We start from the raw sequence: 12730 nt of genomic DNA, 5'->3' as shown, positions 1-12730 counted from the left end.
TGTAAGCTAGTTCAACCGTTGTGGAAACAGTGTGGCGATTCCTCAGGGAGCTAGAACTAGAAATACCATTTGACCCAGCCATCCTATTACTGGGTATATACCTGAAGGAATATAAATCATGCTACTATAAAAACACATGCACACGTATGTTTATTGCGGCACTATTCACAATAGCAAAGACTGGGAACCAACCCAAATGTCCAACAATGATAGACTGGATTAAGAAAATGTGGCACATATACACCATGGAATACTATGCAGCCATAAAAAATGATGAGTTCATGTCCTTTGTAGGGACATGGATGAAGCTGGAAACCATCATTCTCAGCAAACTATCGCAAGGACAAAATACCGAACACTGCATGTTCTCACTCATAGGTGGGAATTGAACAATGAGAATACTCGGACACAGGGTGGGGAACATCACACACCAGGGCCTGTTGTGGGGTGGGGGGAGGGGGGAGGGATAGCATTAGGAGACATACCCATTGTAAATGATGAGTTAATGGGGCAGCACACCAACATGGCGCATGTATACATATGTAACTAACCTGCACGTTGTGCACATGTACCCTAGAACTTAAAGTATAATAAAAGGATATATATATTAAAAAGAAAAGAAAAAAAAATCTTTGACCTACAAATCTCCATGGCATTTTGGAAAACTAAAAACTAGTACCCTAGTCCCTCCAGCATCATTTAACACCATAAAAGTAAAGGGCAGCTGCTCTGAAATACCTTTGAGTTAAGAATGAGTCTGGCTCAAATATCCATTGAGTGGTACTAACAGTGAATTCAAGGATATGTAAGACACAGTCCACTCACTTTTAAGACTGAAAGGCTAGGAGTGATAAGTTTATTTCCTGTGTTTCACTGGATTGAAATTCAGTGTGGCTACATTTTTAAACATAAAATTTAATAAATTAAAATTTGTATGCAGTAAAATACACCAATTTTAAGTGTATAGTTCTATAAGTTGACACATAAATATACCCATGTAACCACCATCTCAATCAAAACATAGAAAATTTCTGTCACCCAAGAAGTTTCTTTCTTACCCCTTTGCAGCCAATTCCTCTCCTTTCCCCTCGCCCCAGGCAACCACTGTTTAATTTTATCACTATGGATTAATTTTGCCTTATATAAATGGAGTTACAATATGAACTCTCTTGTGGCTGGCTTCTATTGCTAAGCCTAATAATTTTTAGATTCATCCACATGTGTATAGTTCATTTCTTTTTCTTGCTAAGTAATATGTTGTTAATATACCAAATATCAATGTATTGCTTTCAACTTTCTTGGGTAAACATTTAACAATGGAACTTCTGGGTTATTTGATAAGTCCATGTCTAACGTTTTAATATCAATATGTTTTTCAAAATAATTCTATTACTTTATATATTTTATTTAGTATTATATATAATGTATATGTATATATGATATAATCCCACCTAATCTGTGACTTGTCTTTTCATTTTATTAATAGTGTCTTTGGAGTGCCAGAAACTGATAAAACCCACTCTATCAATTTTTTAATTGTGTGATTCAAGCCTTTCATGTCCTGTCTGTGAAATCTTTGCCTACCACAAGGTCAGAAAGATTTTACACTATATTTTCTTCTAGAAATAGAACTATGAAGTTCTATTTCTTATGTTTTGGCATATAATCAATATCTAGTTAATTATTATATATGGCATTAGGGAAGGGTCAGTTTTGCTTTATAATATAGATATTGTTCAGCCCCAGTTTTTGAGAAATTATTCTTTTCTTATTTATCACGGTGCATGTTCATGGATGTACACATACACATATACAGTATAAATGTTCTCGCTGAGTATTTATATATTTTATTGATATATATTTGTAAGCTATGTTCTGTTCTTTGTTTAATATATAATTATGCCAATATCCCAATTACAATTAATCCTTGAAATCAGGCAGTTTGATTCCTCTAGCTCTGTTCTTTCTTTTCAAGGTCATTTTGGTTATACTAGGTCCTTTGCATTTCCATTCACATTTTTTAATCAACGGGTCAATTTCTATAGAAATACTTGCTGGGATTTTAATAGGATAGCATTACATCTATAGTACAATTTAGAAAGAATTAATATCTCAACACAATATTGACTCTTCCAAGGCATGAACATAGTATATTGGCAAAGTTAGGGACTCAAAAGGTTGAATGCCCTGAGCAGTCACACAGTTGATGGCAGAGATGGAGGAAGTCATACACAGATAACAATGAACACACTGCTGAATACTTTAGACCACTATCCTTAAATGTATACATACCATAATATACCTTCAACTAGTTCATGACTGATTCAAATGTTTGGTCATTTCCTACCTTTCAGAGGGTACTTGTCTTCCTTAGAGTATTTCTCCTTACCTCTTTGAACACATTATTTCAGTTACAGTGGGAAAATATTTCTTCTTTACACAGCCATGCTATGGTCTCTAATGTTTAAAAGAAGAAAATTAGCCAGGTGTGGTTGCTCATGCCTGTAATCCGAACACTTTGGGAGGCCTAGGTGGGCAGATCACTTGAGGTCGGGAGTTAGAGACAAGCCCGGCCAACATGATGAAACCCCATCTCTACTAAAAACACGAAAAGTAACTGGGCATGGTAGGGCATGCCTGTAATCCCAGCTACTCGGGAGGCTGAAGCAGGACAATCGCTTGAACCCAGGAGACACAGGTTGCAATGAGCCACTGTTCTGCCACTGCACTCCAGCCTGGGCAACAGAGTGAGATTCTGTCTCAAAAAAGAAAAAAGGAAGAAAATCACTTAACAAATGAGAGGTTTAAAAAAACATTGGTATCAATATGTCTCTGCTATGAGCTTAACTTGATTCAAAAATGGATGGACTGGAGAAAGCTGGTAGAACAAATAGTTCAGTGTATCAGTGAAGAGTTTTATTATCTACATAATTTGCTTTTCCTTTTGATTGAGGGGAATGGATGTAAGGCGATGATGAAATATGGGTTATAAATTCCACAATACAGAAGAGCAACTTCTTCATGGCTGAAATTTTCAACTTCCACTCAAAGATTTTTTTCTTTAAATCACCTTGTTTATAATGTATTTCTTACATCTTGGAGGATCTTACTCCTTTCTTTTTATTTTCATGGGGCTCTAGTTTAACCCCTGAAAAAAAAAGTGTGACTTCTCTGGTTTGAAAGCAACTCAACAAATCAAGTGGTTTCTCTGGGCCTCTGCTTTAATATGATACAATAATTCTTAAGTTTGATTGAAAATGAAAATAAGTAAATATGCTACCAAATGATCCTGAGCCTTTCTGCTGTTCCTTTACATAACATAACACTGCAATACATGAACACAACATAAACAAACACAGACCTGACTCCCACGGCTTGGAAGATTCATGGAGTTTTCTACAAGAAGGTCTTCTCCAGGGGAGGAATGAGGCAGAAAATTAAACAGCTCCACATACAGCAAAATTTCTTAAAAATTCTCTTGAGCCATGCTCCTCACCAAGTCCCATGTGACACAGTGGATTCTGTTTCCCCTTTTCCCCTCCTAACCTTTTATTTCTTCACGCCCGAATATTTTCTTCTCCAGGTGCCCCTAGTTCTTTTCTTAGAACCATCTACCCATTCTTGGGGCTTGCCTCTTCATTTCTCTCCATTGCCCTTGGAAGTACAACAATGAACCCAGGCCAAATTGTTTACACGATCCTACTTAGAAGGTGAGGGAGAGTATGTTTATATTTCATTGCTGTTGTCTCCACCACAAAGGTCACGTGGAGTTAACTGATGTTCAGCTCCAGTAGCTCTGTGATACAAGGACTCAGCTACATGCAGTGAATAAGGTTGCTGGAACAAAGGAATGATGGGCCTTTTGCTTCTGAAACCCTGGTAGTGTGGGGATCTGTGAAAATACTGGTCTTACAACACCAGTACTCAACTTGTGGTGTTGCTCCTTACAAAATCTATGCCACTGAATATGCTTAACCAACTTGAAACTGCTTTGTCACCTGTAAAATAGTGATCATTTTTGCAACAAATTTTTACCCAGCTCAGCTCCCTGATAGACAGTATGCTTATAGAAATTTGTAGACTGACTTCTCCTGAGGAATCCGGCAATATGATTGGGTAAAGAGACATATTATAAACATAATTATCAGTGTCTCATTAATGTTATTGTAGATGAAAGAACAGATTGTGGGAGAGAAAATGGAGCAACACTCTTTCCGGGTAAACCATAATGTGTTTTGAATTAGTAGTGATATTTGTTCTAGATAACACAAGATGCAGATGTTATTACCAGAAAGGAAGTGTAGTTTTTGTTCAAGAAGCATAAATTCAAATGCCTTTAGGGGTAGACAAGTGATATAAATATGCAAAGTGAAAGGGGGTAGGAGGAATATTAAAGGGCCCTGTGGCAAGTTGGAGAACATGTGCCTGTTTAAAGCTATTTAAATTATTTAAAACTATTCTGATCAAACAAACAAATATTTTGAGGTAAAATAAGATTCTACTGTCTTTTTCTTGACTTTTAAATTCAGTGATACATGTACAGGTTTGCTGTATAGGTAAACTTGTACCATGGGGATTTGTTTGTACAATTTATTTCATCACCCAGGTATTAAGCCTAGTACTCATTAGTTATCTGTTCTGATCCTCTCCCTCCTCCCATCCTGCACCCTCGAAAAGGCCCCAGTGTGTGTTGTTCCGCTCTATGCATCCATGTGTTCTCATTATTTAGCTCCCACTTATAAGTGAGAACATGCAGTATTTGGTTTTCTGTTCCTATTTTAATTTGCTAAGCATAATGGCTCCATTCTTGCATAGGACATGATCTCATTCTTTTTTATGGCTGCATAGTATTCTATAGTGTATATGTACCACATTTTCTTTATCCAGTCTACTATTGATGGGCATTTAGGCTGATTCCATGTCTTTGTTGTTGTGAATAGTGCTGCAGTGAATTTATTTGTGCATGTGTCTTTATGATAGCACAATTTTTGTTCCTTTGCGTATATATCCAGTAATGGGATTACTGGGCTGAATGGTTATTTCTGTTTGTAGCTCTTTGAGGAACAGCCACACTGTCTTTCACAATTGTTGAACTAATTTATACACCCACTGACAGTGTGTAAGTGTTCCTTTTTCTCCACAATCTCACTGGCATCTGTTATTTTTTTGGATTTTTAATAATAGCCATTCTGACTGGCATATCTCATTGTGGTTTGATTTGCATTTCTTTAATGATCAGTGATGTTGGCTTTTTTTTCAGATGATTGTTGGTCACATGTGTGTCTTCTTTTGAAAAGTGTCTGTTCATGTCCTTTGCCCAAATTGGGTTAGTTTTCTTTTTTTTCTTGTAAATTTGTTTAAGTTCCTTATAGATACTGGATATTAGATCTTTGTTAGATGCGTAATTTGCAAAAATTTTCACCCATTCTGTAGGTTGTCTGTTCACTCTGTTGATACTTTCTTTTGCTTTGCAGAAGCTCTTTACCTTAATTATATCCCATTTGTCACTTTTTGCTTTTGTTGCAATTGCTTTTGGTGTCTTAATCATTAAATCTTTTCCTGTTCCTCTGTCCAGGATGGTATTGCCTACGTTGTTCTTCCAGGGTTTTTATAGTTTGGGGTTTTACATTTAAGTCTTTAATCCCTCTTGAGTTAATTTTTGTATATGGTATAAGGAAGGTGTCCACTTTCAATCTTTTGCCTATAGTCAGTTATTCCAGCACCATTTATTATTATTAATAATCATAAATAGGGAATTATTTCACCATTGCTTGTTTTCATCTGGTTTGTCAGAAATCTGATGGTTGTAGGTATACAGTCTTATTTCTGGGTTCTCTATTCTGTTCCATTAGTCTCTGTGTCTGCTTTTGTACCAGTACCATGCTGTTTTGGTTAATATAGCCCTGTAGTATATTTTGAAGTCAGGTAGCATGATGCCTCCAGCTTTGTTCTTTTTTCTTAGGATTGCCTTGGCTATTGGGGCCCATTTTTGGTTCCACATGAATTATAAAATACTTTTCTCTAGTCCTTTAAGAAATGTCAGTGGTAGTTTAATAGGAATGACATTGAATCTATAAATTGCTTTGGGCCGTATGGCTATTTTAATTATATTGATTCTTCTTATCCATGAGCATGGAATGTTTTTCCATTTGTTTGTGCCATGTCTGATTTACTTGAACAGTGTTTGGTAATTATCCTTGGAGAGATCTTTCACCTCCCTAGTTAGCTGTGTTCCTAAACATTTTATTCTTTTCTTTTTTGTGGCAATTGTGAATGGGAGTTTGTTCGTGATTTGGCTCTCATCTTGACTATCATTGGTTTACAGGAATGCTACTGATTTTTGTACATTGATTTTATATGCTGAGACTTTACTGAAGTTATTTATTAGCCTAAGAAGCTTTTGGGTTGAGGCTATGGGGTTTTCTAGGTTTTCTAGGAGAGTTATCTACAAGTAGGGATAGTTTGACTTCCTCTCTTCCTATTTGAATGCTCTTTATTTCTTCCTCTTGCCTGATTACCTTGGGCAGAACTTCAAACACTATGTTGAATAGGAGTGGTGAGAGAGGGAATCTTTGTCTTGTGCTGGTTTTCAAAGGGAATGCTTTCAGCTTTTGACCATTCAGTATGATGTTGGCTGTGGGTTTGTCATAGGTGGCTCTTGTTATTTTGAGGTATGTTCCTTCAATACCTAGTTTATTGAGAGTTTTTAACATGAGTGGATATTGGATTTTATCAAGAGCCTTTTCTGCCTCTCAACCTCTGACAGTGATAATTTCATGCTTAGTGTGTTTGAGGAAGATAGAGAAATCCAGGCTAGGATGCTTGGGGGTGTAGTGCAGAGGCAGCTAGCAGAGTCAGTGGGAAGCGAAGGGAGAGAGCACTTTTGGAATTAAATGTGAAGAGCTTTCTATATTGATCTTACAAGTTTGGTGTTTATCTTGTAGGCAGTAGGGAAGAAATGAGTTCTTCTATTAGATGGAGTGACATAATAAGGTTTGGTTTTTAGGGTAATTTATTACCCTTGGGAGAGCAAGGAGAGAAGATTTGATGCCTAGAGCTCAGAGACATGTTGCAAAAATCCATGTAGGCACCCATGAGGCCTAAATCAAGAAAGTAACAATGAGTATGACGAGAGAGCATGGTAAAGGGTGAGACCTGGTTAAAGGAAAGACTTCTGATACAGAATGAAGCCTGTCTCCTTGGAGTTCTTTTTGAGAGATAATATGGGTTAAAGCAATTTGTATCCTGTACAAAGTGAGCGGCTTTGAGGTGATACTGACTTTTTAGATGGAGCATGGCTGGGTTCAGTGTTGGAGGGCCTGATGCTTTCTTCTTTCATTAGTCACAGCGTCATGATCAGCAGCCTGGGTAAGCAGATTTATGATTAGATCCCTCAGAGGCTGACTTCTCTTCTGCAGATGACAAGCCCTGATGCAAGCCTAAATTCAGCCATTTCATCTCAGTCTTGGTACTCACAACTTCCTTCTGCCACCATAGATGGCTTCTGTGAGCATTCAGCTTTCTTCACTATGAGAACTAAAAAGAGCAGACACTTATATCTGTAGAAATGTTACTCCATGTAAAAAAAATAACACTGATACATCTTACAACTTCTAGCCAGAATATGTTAGGCTGCTGCTATAGCAACCCTAAAAGAAAGTATTCAACAAACCCCTACCTAATCCACCCCTGGAATCAGAATACCTGACAGTCACCCTCCTAGTGAGGCTGTCTCTCTTACATTACACCCACAAAGTGAAGACCCAAAGCAAAGAAATAGAAAATAACATCTAACAATCTGCTTGTCATTTAGAAAAAGCTCACTGTATAAATGTCATGGAAACAAGCTGTTCTTGCAGAAAGAAAAGAAGAAAGCCCTGCCTCACTTGCTTCCCTTTCAATTTTAATCTTCCTAATAAAAGGGTAACACAAAGCAAATGTTAAGTGTTTGAAAGCAAATATCTCTGGAGCTCAGCCGCAGTGTGGTTCAGGCTGCTGGTAGGCTCCAAGCAGCAGGAGCTCCGGATCAGGCTTTCTAAGTGAGGATCAACTAACTGCTCAAGATGCCATCAGGAGAACACTAAGAACTCAAGAGACTGACAGGAGACAATGAGATTTTTCTTCTAATTGGGACCAACGATCCTTGCTAGGATACTAACTTCAAGGCCAATAAATTTCTGTTCAATTAATAAATACTAATGGGCATATAACATGTATAATTCAATATGCTTTGAATTTTTGAGCAATGCCCAGAAAAACACAACACTCTTCTCTGTTTATGAAGAAGAGGTCTTGTCCATTGTCACCTGAAGCAGAAGGCAAGGTATGTTAAGCCCCAAGGTGAGAGCCATGGAAGCAGTCCGAGAGCCCAGAGAAAGAAGCCTTCATTTTCAGCTGAGATTAGTGGGAAAGGCTACGTCGGAATTTGCATTTGAGCTGAGCCCCAGAGGACAGGTAGGATTCTAACAGCATGATTAGGGAAGAAAAAGGGAATCCCAGGGAATACATTAAGTGAAAGCAAAGGAAACAACATGAGGGGCAATATTTGGGGTGAAGTCATGGCAGGCCTTAACTAGCATACAGGCATGGTCCTATCTGGACTGGAGTGGAGACTTAGATGCATTTAGGGTGTGTTTTGTTAGCCAATACACACCCCAGAATCTGCTGATTTGCTTGAGGATTTAAGAGCTTTGTGGAATTGTGTGGGAAAGTGTACTGTGTATACCGAGGGTTGACCTATGTAAATGTGCCTAGTAAAGGGGTTGGAGAGGCCATAAAGAAACTAAATTGTAAAAATAAACTGCAGATCCTCTGGAAGAAAAACTTCCAAACAGTAAGAAATTAGGCATGAGGCATTAGACTCAGTATAAGGGCCTAGGACTCAGATTGGAGTGACACATCTGAGACCTCAAAGCTTTGTATCTGTGGAAAGGAGAGGATTGCCAAACTTTTAACCTACAAAACCCTATAAAGTGACTCCTCTAAGAGAATAATAGTGTAGAAGTTCGTATTTCCTAGTCACTTCAATAGCTCCTGTTAGTGGTAAAGAGGGCAACTGTTATAAAACAACCCACAATAATCTAGGAAAAGGATCAGTGATACTTTATGTGGTTGAAGAGGAAAGCAAAGTAGTGGTGGCATCAAGGCAAACAGCAGTTGGCACAAGACTCTCACATATACAGATCCTCCAGAGAGGACTAGGAAGCTGGGGAAGGATCCCTGAAGGAAATGGTTTAGGACCTGAAGTTACCCAATGGGAAAATGCATCAAACTGGAAAATTATAGGTTTAACACTAGGACACACCAAGTGGTAAAGTACCAAGAACATTTTGAGCTATGCCAAAAATTTGTGGTTGATTCTATGGGCAGGTTTTCAAGGTGCATCCTGCAACACACTCACCCTGCAGAGTCTGGGGCTTGAACCAATGTGTCTCAGATGAGAAGATACTGGGATATGCAGAATATTGAGGAGACTTACAGTAGGCTGGGAAAATGTCATGGCCTGAGTTAGGCAGGTTGGAGGCTATGGGAAAATGAAGAAGGTACTAATAGGAACCATCTCACTGAAGAAATATCAAAGTTAGATACCAGTTGCTTGTTTGGTTGGTCAATTCGGCACGGGTGAGAGAAGAAGCAAGAATGAGTAAATAATTTATATGAAAGTTTAAGAGTCGAGAAAATACAGCATGGCTATTGAATGAATGGGCTTTAGAATTGACTGGATTTGATCGTGCCTGGGTCACTTACCAAAAAAGGACCATGGGCATTAGCCCTCCTAAATGTCTTTTCTAATCTGTAAGAGGGAGAGAATGTCTATATCTTAGGCTTAGCTCTTGGATTAAATGATATATGTTATGTCACAGAGTTAAATGAACATTTGCCATGAAGATGGACCAGTTTGTAAATAAAACTGAAGCATTTGATTTAAATAATAAATTATTTTTGTGTTACAATAGTGATGTCTCTTTATGATCCAAGCCAGAAGTGCTCTAGGATAAGATTTGTGAGATGCTAATGGTTTACTGCAGTATTTCTCAAATTTGAGTAAGGACTGAATTTTTAAATTACTATCAGTATTGAAGTAACTATTATCCTTTTAATGTTACCTAAATGTGTATAAACATAAAACTAGAGATAAGCTCTTTATAGTTCTTTGACAAATATAAATCTAGGGCAAATTTTCAAAATAAGTAAAACTATAAAGCCAGGAAAACTCAAATTATAAGCATTAAGGAAACATAACAAATGATACTGAAATTGCAACGGTGGTATTAGATTTAATAGCAAAAATTTGTGGCCACACATTTGTGTCTGTTTATTTGGCTTTTTGTTTTTACTTTGGAAAAACTCACACAGATGTAATAATTCAGTTATACTTTAGCCTATTCATAAAATTATGTTACTAAGATATTAAAATTTTCAACTAGTTGGCAGTTCAGGAAAATTATAACTCACACTATAACATACTCTGGCAATAAGAAAACATGATGTATCAGTTTTATTAGTGTTCTGAATAACTGCAGAACCATTTCGTTCTTTGAACATCAGATTAATATTGCAGTGATATTGAAATTGACTTTTCTTTCTAATCCAATCATTTCTGGAATAAGAAAAAAACAAAATTCCTCATTACTAATTTACTATTATTACTGCTAATGAACTAGTCCTCAGGAAAGGTAATTTGCAAATAATAACTGCACTTAATATCTTTTAAAATTGTTTTTGCTGTATTTATGCTTTTGTTGACCATGTAAATTCTATTCTGCTCTAACTATTACAAACATTCTTTTATACAGCATCTTTTGCACTTTTCGGACACAATATAGTTGCAAACTCAAATGTAAGTGTGGGCCCTGAAATTATTTGGCAGTTCCCATTTTTAGGGTTGTTTTCCAGATTCAGACAAACTCATGTGGTGAGTACAAAATTCAGCCTGCAGAAATATAATCTCAGTCAGTTTGAAGTATCTTAGGATTTAACCAGAGTCATGTTTTAGTTTCAGGGGCCTTCAGGGATAAGGTCTCCGGCATGTGCGTTTGCTTCTTGGAGTAATGATCTAAACTGGAACCTGTTGAACTGGCCACATTTTTGTCTGGGTTTTCTTTTCTTTTCTTTTTTTTTTTTTTTTTTTTGAGATGGAGTTTCGCTCTTGTTGCCAGGCTGGAGTACAATGGTGCGATCTCAGCCCACTCCACTTCCCGGGATCAAACAGTTCTCCTGCCTCAGCCTCCCAAGTAGCTGGGATTACAGGCATCTACCACCTCTCCTGGCCAATTTTTTGTATTTTTAGAAGAGACAGGATTTCACCAGGTTGGTCAGGCTGGTCTCTGTAGGAGATTGGTCAGGATGGTGGGAAAAATTATAGGGAAAGACGCAAACCTTCTTGGAAGGACCAGCTAATTTAGCTGCCTTCAGCTAAATTCTCTTCAGAGCAAAGGGTAGATAACAAGGGAATGTAAAGGAACTTATATAGATAAATTTGTTTACTTAAGTCTCCAGAAACCTACCTTCAATCATTTGTGTGCAGGACTGCTCTCTACTGGCGGGGGGGGGGGGGGGTTGACAGTGTTAATTACCCACAAATTGTGTTTGCTCTGAGCCTTTGCCATTAAATCAGTACCAAAATAAATATGAGTGTCTCCAGCTTATCGGGGCTGCACTCTTGTTGTTGGTGCTAAGTGGTGCAGTTCCCTAGCCATGCTGTCAGGTAAAATACCTGTGTCTGCATACTTCTTTCATCTGTTGCTCAGCCAGAGTCTGCAGGACAGACTCGGCAGGTCAAGAACTCCTGACCTCCGGTGATTCACCCACCTCGGCCTCCCAAAGTGCTGGGATTACAGGCGTGAGCCACTGAGTCCGGCCTGTCTGGCTTTTCATTTTTCCATATCAGGTACTTGCGTCCTCCATAGTTTATAGCCTGAGGACCTCAGGCCTCCAAACTTTCTGTACCATGTCATTATCTCCTTCACATGGGAAACATTCTACTGCTCCTTCATGAATTTGGCTTTGGAAAGTTTTGCTTGTGTCTGGCATATAAATCATCATGCAACTTCATTGCCAAATGATGGTGTGAAGAACACTGTAAAGTTGTGTCTTTCTATCTGCTTAGACATAACATGCAAACATTGTGTCTGCTTCTACACTATGACAGATGTGAGCCATCTCCCTGAGTTCTTCCTGAGGATTGGGACACAAGTGTATTCTATTCTAACTCCAAGTCTATCTAAGGGTACCATTACCTTCTCCCTGCGTCTTAGTCTGCAGTAACACAGATTACAAGTCCCTCTATGGCACTCTGCAGTAACCTTTATGTCTAACCTTTCTTGGTTTCCATCTAGTTTTTCTCCCACAAATCTTGCAGGGGACTTGAACAAAATCTTATTGTAATTGGTCCAAGTAAACGTGCAGAACAGAGGACATAAATAGAGTTCAATAAAACTAGGACCAGTGTTTTTTTCCTTTTTGCCCGTTCCCCGCTTCGTATGGAAGTCCAGCTGACTGTTGATACAATACCATCTATTGAAAAAGTATTCATTTTCCCTACTTCTCCTCAAGGCTACATGTGTTATAAATCAAATGTCCAAAAAGAAGTATCTGCTTCAGGCCTCTCTCTTCTGTTCCTTTGGTTTCTATACCTTTGGCAGTGTCAAGCTGTTGTTACTCATTCTACCTTTGTAATAAGTTTTGAGATCAGAAAGTGAAATATCTTAACATTTTTTTCTTTAAAATC

At 37.9% G+C, this 12730-nt stretch overlaps 1 long non-coding RNA gene across 3 annotated transcripts in view; it reads left to right on the top strand.

The window, feature by feature from the left end:
- The window catches only part of LOC107974810 (uncharacterized), a 220717-nt gene that overhangs the window by 137096 nt on the left and 70891 nt on the right, over window positions 1-12730 (top strand). The window contains exon 5 of one of the 3 annotated variants that reach the window (XR_008548060.2): window positions 1487-1590. The exons of the other annotated variants lie outside the window; for them this stretch is intronic. This is a non-coding gene — a long non-coding RNA (uncharacterized LOC107974810). The remainder of the gene's footprint in view (window positions 1-1486; window positions 1591-12730) is intronic. 3 annotated transcript variants of the gene reach the window in all.

The sequence above is a fragment of the Pan troglodytes genome, chromosome 4, assembly GCF_028858775.2.
Source record: "Pan troglodytes isolate AG18354 chromosome 4, NHGRI_mPanTro3-v2.0_pri, whole genome shotgun sequence".
NCBI classification, from domain to species: domain Eukaryota; kingdom Metazoa; phylum Chordata; class Mammalia; order Primates; family Hominidae; genus Pan; species Pan troglodytes.
The sequence above is the reverse complement of the archived record's forward strand: the minus strand, read 5'-3'. Positions and strand labels throughout refer to the sequence as shown.